General features: G+C 36.1%; 1 protein-coding gene across 1 annotated transcript in view; it reads right to left on the bottom strand.

The window, feature by feature from the left end:
• LOC115455575 (neurobeachin) overlaps positions 1-14,669 on the bottom strand; it is a 665,858-nt gene that overhangs the window by 482,191 nt on the left and 168,998 nt on the right. The window lies entirely within an intron of this gene.

The following is a 14,669-nucleotide window of genomic DNA, read 5'->3' on the forward strand; positions in this document are numbered from 1 at the left end:
AGTCAAGGCAATTAAGTGTACTAACATAATATTCCGTTGCTTTGGCTACTCAAATATTAACGATTGATCGACGCCCTTTTTGATAACCTTTTTGCGCAGACGCTTTGAATTTCCGCGCAGCTGAGGACATAGCGTCATCAGTTAAAAATACTATGAAATTTGTTTAAGATCCCCTTTTTCGTATTTTTTTCTCAGAAACATAACAAGACAAAGTTATATTTTTCAAAATTGTCAGTACGTTTTTTCTGTCGTAGAGACAATTATTTATAGAGATATTTAAATTTAACCTGATATTAATGTCTAAATGACCTAGCCTAATATTGTTTCTAGATTATTTTATAACTATGTAAATTGTTCCCAGCTTCCTACATAGTATATTATGTAGATATTTTTTTTCTGTTTGTTTAGACGCGGGCAACAAAAAACCAAGATCTTTTGTCTATTTGTTAGCTTTGTCATTTATGTCAGTAGGTCTACTCTAAATTTATTACAAAAAAATATTGTTAAAAACATTACTAAATTATTCGCCTTGGCCTTACACAGAAGTACAAACAGGGCTTCATCTTATTTCTTATTGTTAGACCATTACCAATAAACGCACACCTACTATAATATCTATCCAACTTTCATTGCGAGTGATAGCATTCCGAGCGATCTGATTTATCAGCAAGTAATATCGGCGCCAATACTCGATCACTGCCTGCCTCGCAGCATCCAGTTCCAACAGATAAGCGATGTCTTTAAACAAATGGCTTTCGATAAAATGAGCGTGCGACGTGTCCTCTGTTTGCTCGTATAAGAGACGCCTTAAATCCCCGCATGCATTTAGTGCGAATGTGTCCGGGGGCGGGGCAGGCGTCCCCCGGCAAGCCGCCAAAATAACGGCCAGTCAACGCCAAGATTCAATTTGCTGTGCACTCCTGGCGGCCTGGTACACGGCACGGTTAAAACTTCCCAAATTGGACAATCCCGTGTGAGTTTCTGCAGTGGGCTTGAGGCCGCTTGCGGATACGGAAATCCAATCCGTTAACTAACTGAAAAGCTAAAGTGGTGTTGGTTGTTTTGTTTGAAACTTACTCTATTTATAACTAATCGGAGCTTATTATTTATTCAATTCTGTTTGTAGTGTAATTTTTTATTACGTGTTACACACGAATTAGCCTGTATTGCACGGTGTTTTATATTAAATTAATAGCCATAATAGTTTTAAACTCTCGTATTATAGTTTAAAAATAAATGTACGCTCTATGAACCAACTACAAACATCTTACCAGTTATTATATTGAAAATGTAATTGCCTCAGAATTAATTAACTAGTTATTACGCCAAAATATTTAATTTCAAAGACAAATCAACGTTATTACGATAGGTTAAGTATGCTTCGCGAACAAGAGCGGATCTCTGAGAAATTATTAATAACCATCAGAATGTCGAAATTATTACCACTTAGAGACATATTATCGACCTAATATTGAAGGGAATTAGATACGAATTTGTTCGCAAACGAGGTATCTATTAAGGCACATTTCATTTTGAATAATTTCAACGTTCTTGTTATTATACGGCTCGTCTTTTTGATTCTAGTAAAGATATACAATCCTTCGAAATCAATTCTCTCCAATGTAGTTCTAAAGAGCTAAAAGGCCCCTGCTAAAAGTATTCATATTATGTGGACGTGGTTGGTAAAATTTGTCGACGCATTACAAGACACGTAAATAAAAAAAAAACATTCAATTTCTGCTGTCAAGTAGTGGTATGCATGCTCAGTTTGTTCAAGTAAAAAACATTGGTTACGGGTCTAATTACTTGAAATTACGAGTTATAGTATCAGACGTGTTCGTGAGATTATTAAAGCTAGCACGTGGCTTATCTACCTTATATCCACGTTCAGTAAAATAAAAATAATACAACAATAAAATCATGTATCGATCAAAAGTAATCATTATTGACTGTCATTCACGTCACGAACGCAACAAACAATATATCTCTACATCCGACTGACATGGAAAAGTAGAAAACATCGAAAAACTACTAAAACTGTCACACAAAGCAATTTGCAGATGTAAATCGGATGACGATATAACAAGTCCATAATAAACAACGTCCATACGTATTGCACGTAACAGAACAAATAAACACTTCACCGATTGGCGCAAACACGACTATGTTACAGTTTTAAATAACGGTTCGAATGGTATGTCGGTGATTTTTAGCAACAAAAAAAATACCAAATGAGAAAATAGGTCACTGTATGGACGACTCATACTGCTTATGTGTTGGGTTGATATATTACTGATTTAGTGTTTGGCTAAAAAAGTGCTGGCAGTGTATCGAATGCTGTATCAAAGCCGCTTATTTTTCGATATAGGCTATTATAAAGCGTAATACCGAAATCTAACAATTTTCCTGATTTGATAAGGAAATGAGAATAGAAAATAGAAGGAAAGTGTAATTATGTAGTTACAAACCAATGACGATATTTATAAAATCCGCAGGAGTGTCTCTTTCCGACGTGTGAAGGTTGCTGATTCAATTCCCGCACGGAGATGTGTAAGTGTATAACGTGTAAGTACGTCTTATTGCGAACCAAGTACCTCTGAGTTTCTAACGCCTACCATGTAACACGTATATTTAAGTGCAGGATATATGTGTAAGAGTTTTAGTTCAACTAAATTCATAACCATTTAAAACTAATCACGACTACCTCGTTCGTGCTTAATAATTTCTTTAAAATACTTCATATTTCCACACAAACTGACCTAAAATGTCGCCACGAGACACGAGAAGTGCACAATCGAACTGGTTCAACGAAAATTTGAATCACAAACAAAAATCTGCTCACCGCGTCCGCACAGAAGCGCCTTTGCATCCCCAATGCCCCACTGCTGACCGACGTGCGGACAACATCAGAATTTACATTCATGTAAATCTAAAAGAATATTTTCAAACTTCTACTATTTCTACAACTAACACTTTGAGTTTCAATGTGGACATTATAAATAGTTTTTTGTTGGTTCCTACGTCGGAAGGTACTAGGGATTTATTAAAAAAATATTTTAAATCGCGAAAAGCGAGTGAACACCGGTGAAAGCGGATGTATGGCGCGACGTGGTCGCGAAATTACGACGCTCCTTAAGAAAAGATTAAAAAAGACCCATATAAGACCAGATAAGCAATCGCTTGATGTTACACGCTAGTATATTAACTATATTACTCATAATCAGAGTTTACTAGAATTTTAAATGGCACTGTATTGTGCTCGCCGTATTGTCTCATAATACCTAGTAACACAATATCCTTCAAACCACAACACAACAGTGCTTTGTACACTGCTGATGGGTAGCAGATATAGACAAAATCAATGATGCTGTATTGGAATGGGTAAATGAATTAATTACATGTTCATTTTCAGTTCCCTAAATACATATATCATCAGCAAATGTTAATATATACAATACCATAGACGGCCAGGAATAGATAATTATGTAAAAAGCTGTTTACCTGTAACAAGAAGAAAAAGTAATTAGTCCACAGATTTTTTACACTATAATACAAAATGAATAAACATTTATTTATAGGTAAATAGTTACAATAATTAGAAATTGTTGAATAAATGTATTTATGTTCTATAAGACCTGTAGATTCATAAAAAAATTAACATATTTTAGAGTAGCGCCAAGCATTTCTAAAACAAAGTTTGTAAATCAACCCCCAATTAATGGATAGCTTAGCAAACATCGCCTAAACCACCAGGAAAACATGGAAGCGTTTTAATTATTCACACAAGAAGTCCTGTACGTCCGCCACTCGGCGCTCTTCAGCTGAAATCAATACGCAATCCGAGTGTCGGCCGCAGGGTCCGTTGCAAATATTTTCTAATTCACCATGGGTCCTCGGATGAGAGGCTTTAATTTGATTTGGAGTAAACGCCTCAAAATTCTACAGTAAGCGATTCGAGGGAACCGAACGACGAAACTTGGCGGAATGAGATTTTTTATTTACCTCTTCATGGGGCTACCACGAATGATCCATGCTACCTTGAAGATAAGATATTTTATTTAATGTGTAAATTTCTCTGTGCTTTTTCATGTCGAGTTATGCATGCTATATCCGCAAGCAATATTATTAACAAATTATTAGTATCTAATATATTACATGTAAGCAATTTTGTAGTTGATCACTTTGCGGCCGACATTTTGTGCTGATAATTATTTTCCTAAAATAGCAACACGAGAATAACATAATGGGCTCCTAGGATTAATTTAACTTTAACCTAACTAAACAGGTCCGAAACTGTATCCTCCAATTTTAATTCGTAGCTAGAGGGAGTTGGCACGCAAAATATTATTTAACTATTCATTTCGAACAAAACAAAATTGATGTATATTCCTTTAGTGAAGAAACAAAATAAATGTGATAAATCAAATAATATATTTTTTATGATCTATCTGTTCAGTGGCTGTGTTACTCGGCGAGCGATACTTTTTGTTCACGCGACATATATGAATAATACATGAGCGTGTTTACCAGATAAACTATTTCCAAATCATGATCTCCTGGTGTTCACGCATCGACCTACTTTCATTCCGTTTACGCGATAATGAAATAAATCGCCAGAAAATGCAAATATATTCCAATATCGTGCCAAGAACATAGTAAATCGGGAGTGAAGCAAAATCACTATTTCAAGTCACACAGATATTGTTAACGATTGTTTTTATCTGTTTTTCGTAGTTTATATGTGGTAATATCATGCAAAGTGCGAGAAATGCGGTAATGCAACAATGAGTAGTGTAACTCTATATGTAGCGATATCTAAATATAGTGTGGTTGGAGTTATGACGAACTGATCCAAACAAATTCTGTAAAAGTCGATCTCCCTACAACCCCCGCCCGCATCCGATTTACTTAAGAATGAACCCATAGCGCGTAGATAGAACTTACAAATCAATAAACGAATCTCACCTTTGACTGAAATCTCCAGAAGACATTTAAAGTATTAAACTGTTTAATAAACAAAGCTAAATTTGTTATTTAAGAACTTGTTCCCAGTCGAGTTTCCGCTGTTACATAAATAAAATTCAGCTCTCAAAGTCCTTTACAAAGTGTGACTTATGTGAGCTACTGTCAATATAAGTTTATTCAATAGCGGCTATCTTAAGATGCCGATCTTAATTCGATAGCGTCTCAACTGATGTCACACTTCCGACGTAATTGAGTAAGATCTATTTTTAACGGCCTGTAAACCGGATATTATTTTATTTAGGTGGCTCCGAGCTATATATAACAATAAACATTAAAGTAAAAACGCTACATACAATGTGATAAATTTCAAAATTTAAATACAATTTCTTTTTGTCTAATTACCATAAAAGTACTTAAGCAACTGAGATGAAGTTAAATACGTTATGCTTTAACGTCGAGTAACCCAAAAAAACAATGTTATATTAATATATAGTTGGTTGCTATAAACCTCAAAAATACCTAATAATGTCATTTACATAACATTATGTTACAAATGCTCGCCAGTGCCGTTCTAGAAGGAAGAAAGCGTCTCTTATAAACAGCTTCAGGATATCTCGTGCAATAAATAAATTAAAGCTACAAGAAACACACGGACTCAGATCCGTCTCATTAGTAACCCACGCGGCTCGGGCACAGCACGGTTCAATTACAGAACGCGGCGGCAAACATTTGTGAACGGTAAAAATGTACAGCCGAGGCGCACTCCTAATGTCGCCTATTTATTTGCTTGCCAACCTCCGGGGGCGCTTTCCCGGCTTCCCTTGTCTCAGGGCTGCCAGAGTGGAAATTTAGAGTTATACATTGTTAGCCATGTATTGTTAGGCCGCTGAGCTTATAAGAAACTGTCTTGAAGAAACATGTTGGACTGAGTTTGTAATATAGTCAAGAGTACTAACAAAAAGTACTAACTAATTGCAATATTTCAGCACGCATCAGTCTTCGCGGAGAGTGCGGCTATCTGCCGAGAAAATATATATTTATTTTATTACGACTTTTTTACTCAAATACAAATACTTTGATTTATTATAAATAGACTAATCCAAAAATGACTGAATTTTGTCTACGAAAAAAAACAATCACTAAACAATACAGGAAAATCTATGGCAACCCTATTGAGTCCCCGTTCCCGGGCGATCCCTCCAAGTGGAGTCGAATTTCCCACGGGGACACATTAATACTGCGATTTCGAATGGATTTATTTTCAATGTAGTGGCTATAAGGAGAGCACGTGGACGCCCGGGATCCATAAATATAGATAGGTGTCGATCGAGGCTCGTAATCTCTCGCAAGTGATGGTATCCTGGTAATTTATGACGCTTTGACCGTTGACATTCGTATCCTGGGAGTAGTAGCAATAAATCTGCATATCTTTCTGCTAAGCATTTTAGTTTGTTGTGCGCATTAACATTTTACTTTAACAATGAGAACGATCTTATATATGGTCATTTTTAGATTGCGTTACCAAATTAAACCATATGGTTTAATTTTGTTGTAAACGTTGTTTGGGCAAAATGTTATTATAATTTCAAAATCAACCAAGAATAACAAATATTTTCATTTAAATCCCGGTTTAATTTTCTGTTTTAGTTAAGTGGGAATGTGGTGTAGGTGATAGTATATTTTCGATAGAATGTATGATGTTGCCATTTCGACAAGTTTGTCTGCGTGTAGTAGTTGAACTCTTAGAGCATGTGAAATTAAAAAATCTTTTATCAATATTTATTTGCTTAATTTTTTTTTATTTAACATCTATTGAGAGAATAACTTATGGTAAATGAAAAGACAACTATATAGTTTCCTTTTTTAACGCAATCTCAAAATAACCCTGTATGAACTTCTCTCTCAAATATATATTTGATCGTATCTTTGCGTGATTGCCAACTTCCACGGCATTGTGTGAAGCATTTATGAGGCAATCAAGAAAGCCGCCATAACAAGACAATAGCTTCATCAATAACTTCCATTACTTCGTCCTAAAGCTTTGGACAAACCTAACGTAGTAGATTCGCCTAGATTATAAAAGAAATAAAAAAATAACTCATACATCATAATATTATATTAGATTTATTTATTAATATGGGAAACATTTTTGACACTTAGTTACAATAATTAAAAATACATAACTCCATAACATAGTTTGCACTCATAGAATATGCTATGATTATCATCACCGACTTGAAGGGCTTAAGTTCTGCCTGTAGGTTGACGTTTAAATATAACACAGTCAAGTCGATTTTTTCATGGCTGTGCGTGCCCTAAATACAGTGCTAAAAAACCTATATTTTATTTTTAAAGCCCACACGATAGCCGGTTAAGGTCCTCGTTATGATGAATTGTAATTTGCTCGCAATGTTCTCTACGGCGAAGAGAAAAACTACGAAAAAAAAAACCATCCCGCTCGTCAAATTGTAATCAATACCGACTGAATCAGTTTAGTAAACTTCAAGTGGAGTTCGAATGTGAAATTTAACGAAAAATCCGCGCAAGCACCGGAGTAAAGTGTGTTACCAAACTTCGTTATATCCGAGAACCTTCTGAAAGTACGCAACGGTTTTTGTGTAGGGGAGTTTCTTTTTTGTACAATCATCGCGCATTATTTAACGTTAAAGAAGAAAAGTTCGTGAATGTTCAGTTTGGTATATTTGATTTGAGAGAGAAGTTTTTAAATCAAATATTAGAATTCTGGCAGCGATCAAAATAATTTTGTAAGATTGTTGAAGCCCTCTCTACACGTTAACTGATCGGAAGTTGTATTAAACCGACTAACGAATTGTATGTAATTTTAAACATATTATCGTGATTAATGCGCACTACGAAATTTAAAAATTCCTTGTTTTCTTAAAGCTTTCTAGCCTTTATAAAATATGGATCAAAACTTAATGCCAACAAGAGATTAAGTGACAACTAATGTACTCATCATTGACAGATCACAATACCATTTTATATTTTGTATGTTTTTTTTGGAAACACTAAGTCAATTGGAACGAAAACATTTTAAAGAGTTATTGGACCGGAAAATGTTAAAATAATCTTTAGAACTAAACAAATACTTATTATCTTTTCACATTGAAAAACCTCATCTTCTCAAAGAAATAAGGTGGCGAAATAGTTTTTCCATGTTTATCTGGGAACACGCAGTCACGCACTAGAGCACCCCCTAATGTTAAAGGTGCGGGTTCGCCAAATATTTGATTGTCCCGAGAGCTTCTCAATCGGCTCGGAATATGGGTCCCCACGTTGTGCGGAAAAAATCTATTGAACGAATGGAACGGTTAGGAAAATACTATTCTATAACATAGTTTAGAGATAGGGGTTCAGCTCTCCGACAATCTCACTCACCATACAAAACTTAAAAGCAGATTGTCATTACTCATTACAAAACGGTTTTCTATGAGAGGTATTAACCGCGTCGAACTGGCCCAACCATGCTGTAGAAAAATGGTCCTACAGCGCGGTTCCACCAATTCAGTTATAAATTCAAATACACTTAGGCTCTATTTTTACAGAACAATCATAATTATAATTAGTTTTACTCATTTCCCTATCTTGCTCCTTTTTTTGCATCAAATTCAAAGATGAGGATCTTTAAGCTACAAAATTAAGCGATAAAAGCGTTCAAACATTGACCTATTTAATTCCCACCTTTGTGTAACATTTCGAATGTAACGGCTGTCCATTACTGTTATCCTCCGTGCAAACTTGAAAGCGACTTGGTCTCTAAAAGCAATAATACCTAGTATTAGACACTTAAGATCGTCCGGCGCTACATTAACCTCTCATTGTTAACTGGTCGGGGTTCCCAAAGTTTTTGAATCAAATTGTTTTAAAGACCGATGAAGCTTATTTAGCCAGGAATAAATGGCTTTTATAATCCCTTTTACTCTTCAATAAAATACTTTAAAGAAACCGGCACGTTGTTACCAGAACTTCATAAAGTTATGTTATTGACAGCGAGGAATGCAATAAGAGGGCTCGCTTTATGATTTTACGTCGGATCCGTCGAAGTTGTAAGTGCGTTGGGAAGATTGAACGGAGCACAGTTTGTCTTCTAATAAGTTGAGTTTGTCTTTGTCACTTTTATGTTCGCCTGGTAAAAGCATTGCGCAATATGAGAGGGTGTATTACTTTTTAAGATTTTAATGTTGTGCTTTTGCTATAGATAGATGTTTCTAGAGCTCTTAAAGCCGTTAGTGCACATTATCTTTCTCCCGGCATGTCGGATTATGATCTTATGGCACTATGAGACTGAAGGCACACAGAGCGGATATTATGTACTTTTATATACTAAACCCACATCTTTGTCTTTTAATACTGACTAAACTTTGATTTCAGATAAAACGTTACATTGTTGGAGTGAACATCACACAGTGCTCTTGTCAGTTTGGTTTAGATTTTGTAAGTGAAACCTTCGCCAGCGTTCCCCTTTTCATCGGAGGAACATGTGGGTTACGCGCGCCGCGACACAGCGCTCGAACATCACGATTGATGTCGGACAAACGTATTCCTCCCTCCCTCATCTCTGATTCAGTATCAACCCGGGCGGCAAAGTTGAAAACTCTACAATTTTTTACCAGTACAACAGATAAGTAGTTTGCCAGGAATATTAAATGCCGCTTTAGAACATCATACATGTTATCAAATTATGATGTTTCTTTCCTCTAATGTTGACTTTTTAAATTTTATGAGAAGTTTGAGTACATGAAGAATATTTGATCAAATGTAAATAGAATAATAAGCGGGCGATCATATTATTTCGCCGATCAAAGACCAACAACACGCGACGAAAAATAGACAGAGTAATATGCGTAATATGACGGTATCCTAACAACTACATGTAAAGGAAACATAATTTTAATAAAACCGTCGCGCCGGGATTTTCGTTCAAAAATACAATATCAGCGCCCTAGTTCCAAAATTAAACAATCCGGCGCCAACAACATCCCGGTACCCAAGGAAACTATCCGTCCCGACTCCCGAGGCAGTGGAACTTCTTCGGGTGACGCTCCAAATATTCCCTTATAAAATATTCACTTACGCGCCCCCTTCCCAAGTAATTATTCGCAGAATCCAAATTTACATGAGCCGCGCGCAGATTTCTTATAATATTATGAACTTGATGCGTAATAATTTGTATTAAAAGCTTGTTTTATATCTTCTGGTAATCTCGAGTTTGGCAAACTTTATGTTATAATGTATGGAAATTATTCCAATCACGTTTGATAATTTCGCGCCGTGTGAATTTTGTACGAAGTTGAACATTACACTGTATAATGTGTGACTACGTTTATGTAGTGTTTTATTTTGTTTTCAAGTGTGTGTTCAGTGGATTTTCATAAATGATTCTATAACGCAGTGACAGAGAAAAGCTTTTCAAATGACGAACTCAATTAATCATATACTGAACACAATGCAATCTGCGCATTTCAAGTTAAACCATCTCTATGAATTGAAACAGACACAAACACGATATTAATGAAGCAAATTGTCACACAATGACCGGTAAATAACATCTAATACCGTAGAGCGTTTGCGTCAAACACTGTGGAACATTGTCGAACATTCCGGCATAGTTCACGGACGCGGCCCGACGTTCCAGGCACTCGGGCCAACAACACCGACCATTTGGAATTCTTGCAATAACCATCAATAATCTGATTGTGCGCTCAACAACAATAAATTGTTCCGCAGTTTGTACCATTAGTTTACATTAACGACTTACTAAATGTAATTTAAATTCAATTTCACATGTTATACGTATATGCGAGCGCATTTTCTATATTGAAAACAGAAATTGCATTACTGCGTCTGGCAAAGTAACAACGACTTGCACAAATTGAATGCGCGATATAAGATTTTTCATTGCGTTGCCAGATTTAATGCCTCCTTGACGGTTCAGACGAATAATGCAAATGCTAAGCGTTTTCTCGTTAGCATCTCTTATTTATAATTTCTGCATTGTTGACGAAGAAAGGAACCAAATTATTATTTTTAATGCGTAGCTTTCAGTGGCGGAGGAAATTTTCCGAATGCGAACCCGACACAACATATACATAGGTACTACTAATATGCAAGTCTGCAAATCGTTCTTATAATAATTAGATTTAATATGAATTACGAGAGGGAAGCCGGCAGAAACAGATTATATACGGGTCATATAACGTCTGGAGAAAATAATTTTATTGTTCATTATTTATAACGTCCTTATTACAAGTACCAAGAGTATCATATACCTTAAGTAGATCTCGTATAACATGTGATCGTTAACAAGCACAGCCACTGCAAATCACTTCAGTAATTGGACGCGTCAATTCACTAAAAGTGGGTACGTACAAAAAAATCACAAAAATCGCGTCCATGCCGCCACGAACAATTACCAACATGCGGAACATTATTGAACTCTCATCGCCATTGAAAGGGTTGAGGCTCGGTAATAGGAAATGAAAAGAAAACACCGGAGATGGGCCGAGTGGGCGGTCTAATGGACCGGCCCTTTGTGCCGGCCGGCGCGCTAACAAGGGCCACCGACTAGTGCCGTAAATAAGGGGCATAACGAGTTCAGCGCGACGAGAGGTTTTAAACAAACCACGTGACCTTCAATTAAGGGATGATGGGTGATGGACAGATAAAAAGCGAGATTGTGAAGAATGTTAAATTAAACTTTGTATATTTTGAATCGCCACAGACATTATATTGGGATCCTGCACCACTTTTATGTCGTTACAGATCGGCTAAAGTTTAGGGTAGTTCATTAAAACAGACTTCAAAGTGCCCGGTTTATTATTGACATTCTTAGATGGCCACGGTGCCTGGCAGCTGTTTATAATATAAACTAATATTAAATATTAACTTTTAATCTAAAGTAACAATATTTTACAATAATAACCACCAAGATATAACATTAAAGTATTCATTAGAAACCGCACCACCAGCATAGACTGGGTTCCCACCACAACTCGCGTTAATTCCCCCATTACCGACTGAATGAGCCTAACTCCGCGACATTAATATTTATCAATTTCGCTTTATATTTCCCATAGTACGCGGGTAACTCCGAGTCGGCCGGTGCTCGGGCACCTCCCGCCCCTCAACCCTCCTCTAGACAATGTTTTATTCATAATCTGCTCCCAAAACAGCGATTTGGCCGGAGTCCATTAGGACCCATCGACGTCGGTACCAAGATATCCAGGCTTTTATAATTGTTTTACTTGCGGTGCTTGTTTTTATCACATTCGTGGACATTGCAAGCGAATAAATAGGCAATTCGGTGATAAGTAGTCACTGTCAATGAACAACCACAACGTTGAAAATAATAAGACTGCATCTGAAGCCGACACATTAATGAGCCACTGTTTGATACTTTACCGAAAAACAATTTCTTTACTCACTCACTTTCAGTTTTCTGTAACACAGACTTGACATGCTAAACATAATTTCGGCATTAAGTCAACCTTCACGTATTTTTGTATACTTAGTTAAATACAAAAAAAAGATCATAATACTACCTACGATAATTACTGCACCTAATTCCAATACTATAATTTTAAATCAGGTTTGTCTGGAAATCCTTAGGAAGACCTATATTTCAGCAGTAGACTTGCAAAGGCTGAAGAAGAAGAAATCTCGATACCTAATAACAGATATAAATACACGCTACTAGGCGGCGATCCTTCACGCAGGACGAACATTTTTCATGCAACGGCTCGCTACGTGCACCACACAACGCTTTACTTTACACGCCGGCTTCCTGGCACACATCGCGATAAAATGCTTCGGTTTTATGTTGGACTCGACAGTGCCAATAAAACTATAAACACGTGTAACAATTTGTACATGTTTATACAAAGCAAACGTGAAAAAGGAGAGGTTTGAAAACTATTTAGATTTCGTTTTCTTTAACTCGAAAAATGGTATAAAATGGTGAATTAATTCATGGTGATTATAATGTATTTGTCATTTTTACTTAATTGATAGCAATAAACTTTATTTTTTGTAATCACTACCCCCACCCGGAAACTATGTCAGTGTCACGTCAATCTTTAAAAAAAGATTAGAACGATACACAAGAGTAATATTTTAATGTCGCTGATCAAGTCACGCAACTGTAATGAATAGAAAACAATCTACAATATTTAAGAAAAACATTTATATAGTAATACAAAACAAAACACTATTATACATTTTAAACTATATCTCCTCAGAAGTACTCCATTCTGTCGGAGCAGATAAACGCTTTAGAATATTTATACAGATTTTTTAAGGATTACGTTTTTAAATGTAGATTTTTGTTTTATTTTATTGAGCTTGCATTATAATATGCTTACTTGAGTTTTAAAATAAAATGCTTATTTTGTACACATCAAATTTTTGTTGACTTAATAAAATAATATAAATAAATAAACATATAGATGTACAAAATATTGTTTTATTAAAAAACGCTTTAAGTACCAATTACGAAGACATAACAGATAATCTCACTGTATCTTTTTCTTACTGCACTGTGAGGTGCAGTGGAGTTACTATTGTGTCGCAAATTGATAGCTTGTTGAACCAATAAAAAATATCTCTTAGAAGACTATAGAAACTAGGCACTAATTAACAAAGGAAGAGAGCCATTTACAATGAATACTTTTGTTGCGTCCGTGTACTAATCTGGGAATAAATAAATTCCTTCCATTTGCTATGCGACCGTCTATTTGGTGACGCAAGTTCTAAAAGCTTTTCTTTATTTCTAATCCTATATGTTACTTAAATAAACACAAAAGAATTTCATCGTGTTTAAAATTATTCATTCATAAAGCACATTTTTCTTACTTTTTCACTGTTTAAACATGCAAACCGTCTTTAAATATGTACCAGGGAATTAGAAGGGGCAGGAACAATCAAATATTCACGCGACGTCGATGGGCGCGCTATTCACGCTGCTATCTCATGAAATATACCTGAGTGCACAACAGATTGTGGTTGCGAGCGTGTAAAAACCCAATTACAGCTAAAGGACAAGTTCATCACGCGACTTGATATACCACGAATAGCATGCTTCAAATTTAATTAATTTTATTTCGGGTACTACCATCGTTTTATGAACTCATGGTATTTATACTTGTGTATTGATCGTTCCAGTTTAACGTACTGTGAAATGTGAGCAAGTTTGTTTGTTACAACAACTTTCTATGCGCAAGATCAGTGCAGATTTTTCCTTTTAGCGGGAGCCGTATAAAAACCTTGTACATTTTACATCCGTCAAACTCTTCAAATGTCTCTTGGCGCATTCCCTTCATCCCGAGCTCCGCTGCATCTCTATTTCTACGTCGGTACATTTTCCTCCACGAGCCCTCTCAGCACGCTCTGTGCCTCGAGTGCGTCATATCAGGTTATTTTTTAATCTCGGTAGCGCACGTCTCCTGCACTCAGCCCGCGACAGTTGAACGACATTAATATTCGAAAGGGTTTTTTATTCCTCATATTTTTTTCGCTTTTCCGACTTAAGAGGCCCCGAGCTGGAGCGTGGAGTGATGGATTCACTTCGCTTATAAATAGCGGTTGAATGTAAAAATCTGAATGTCGTGACTAAATTAGATGGATGACTTGTTTTTATACTAATGCATGACGAGACGAGAAGCTCGCTCGCGTAGTGAGCGCTCTCG

This window comes from Manduca sexta, chromosome 7, assembly GCF_014839805.1.
Source record: "Manduca sexta isolate Smith_Timp_Sample1 chromosome 7, JHU_Msex_v1.0, whole genome shotgun sequence".
Taxonomy (NCBI): Eukaryota; Metazoa; Arthropoda; class Insecta; order Lepidoptera; family Sphingidae; genus Manduca; species Manduca sexta.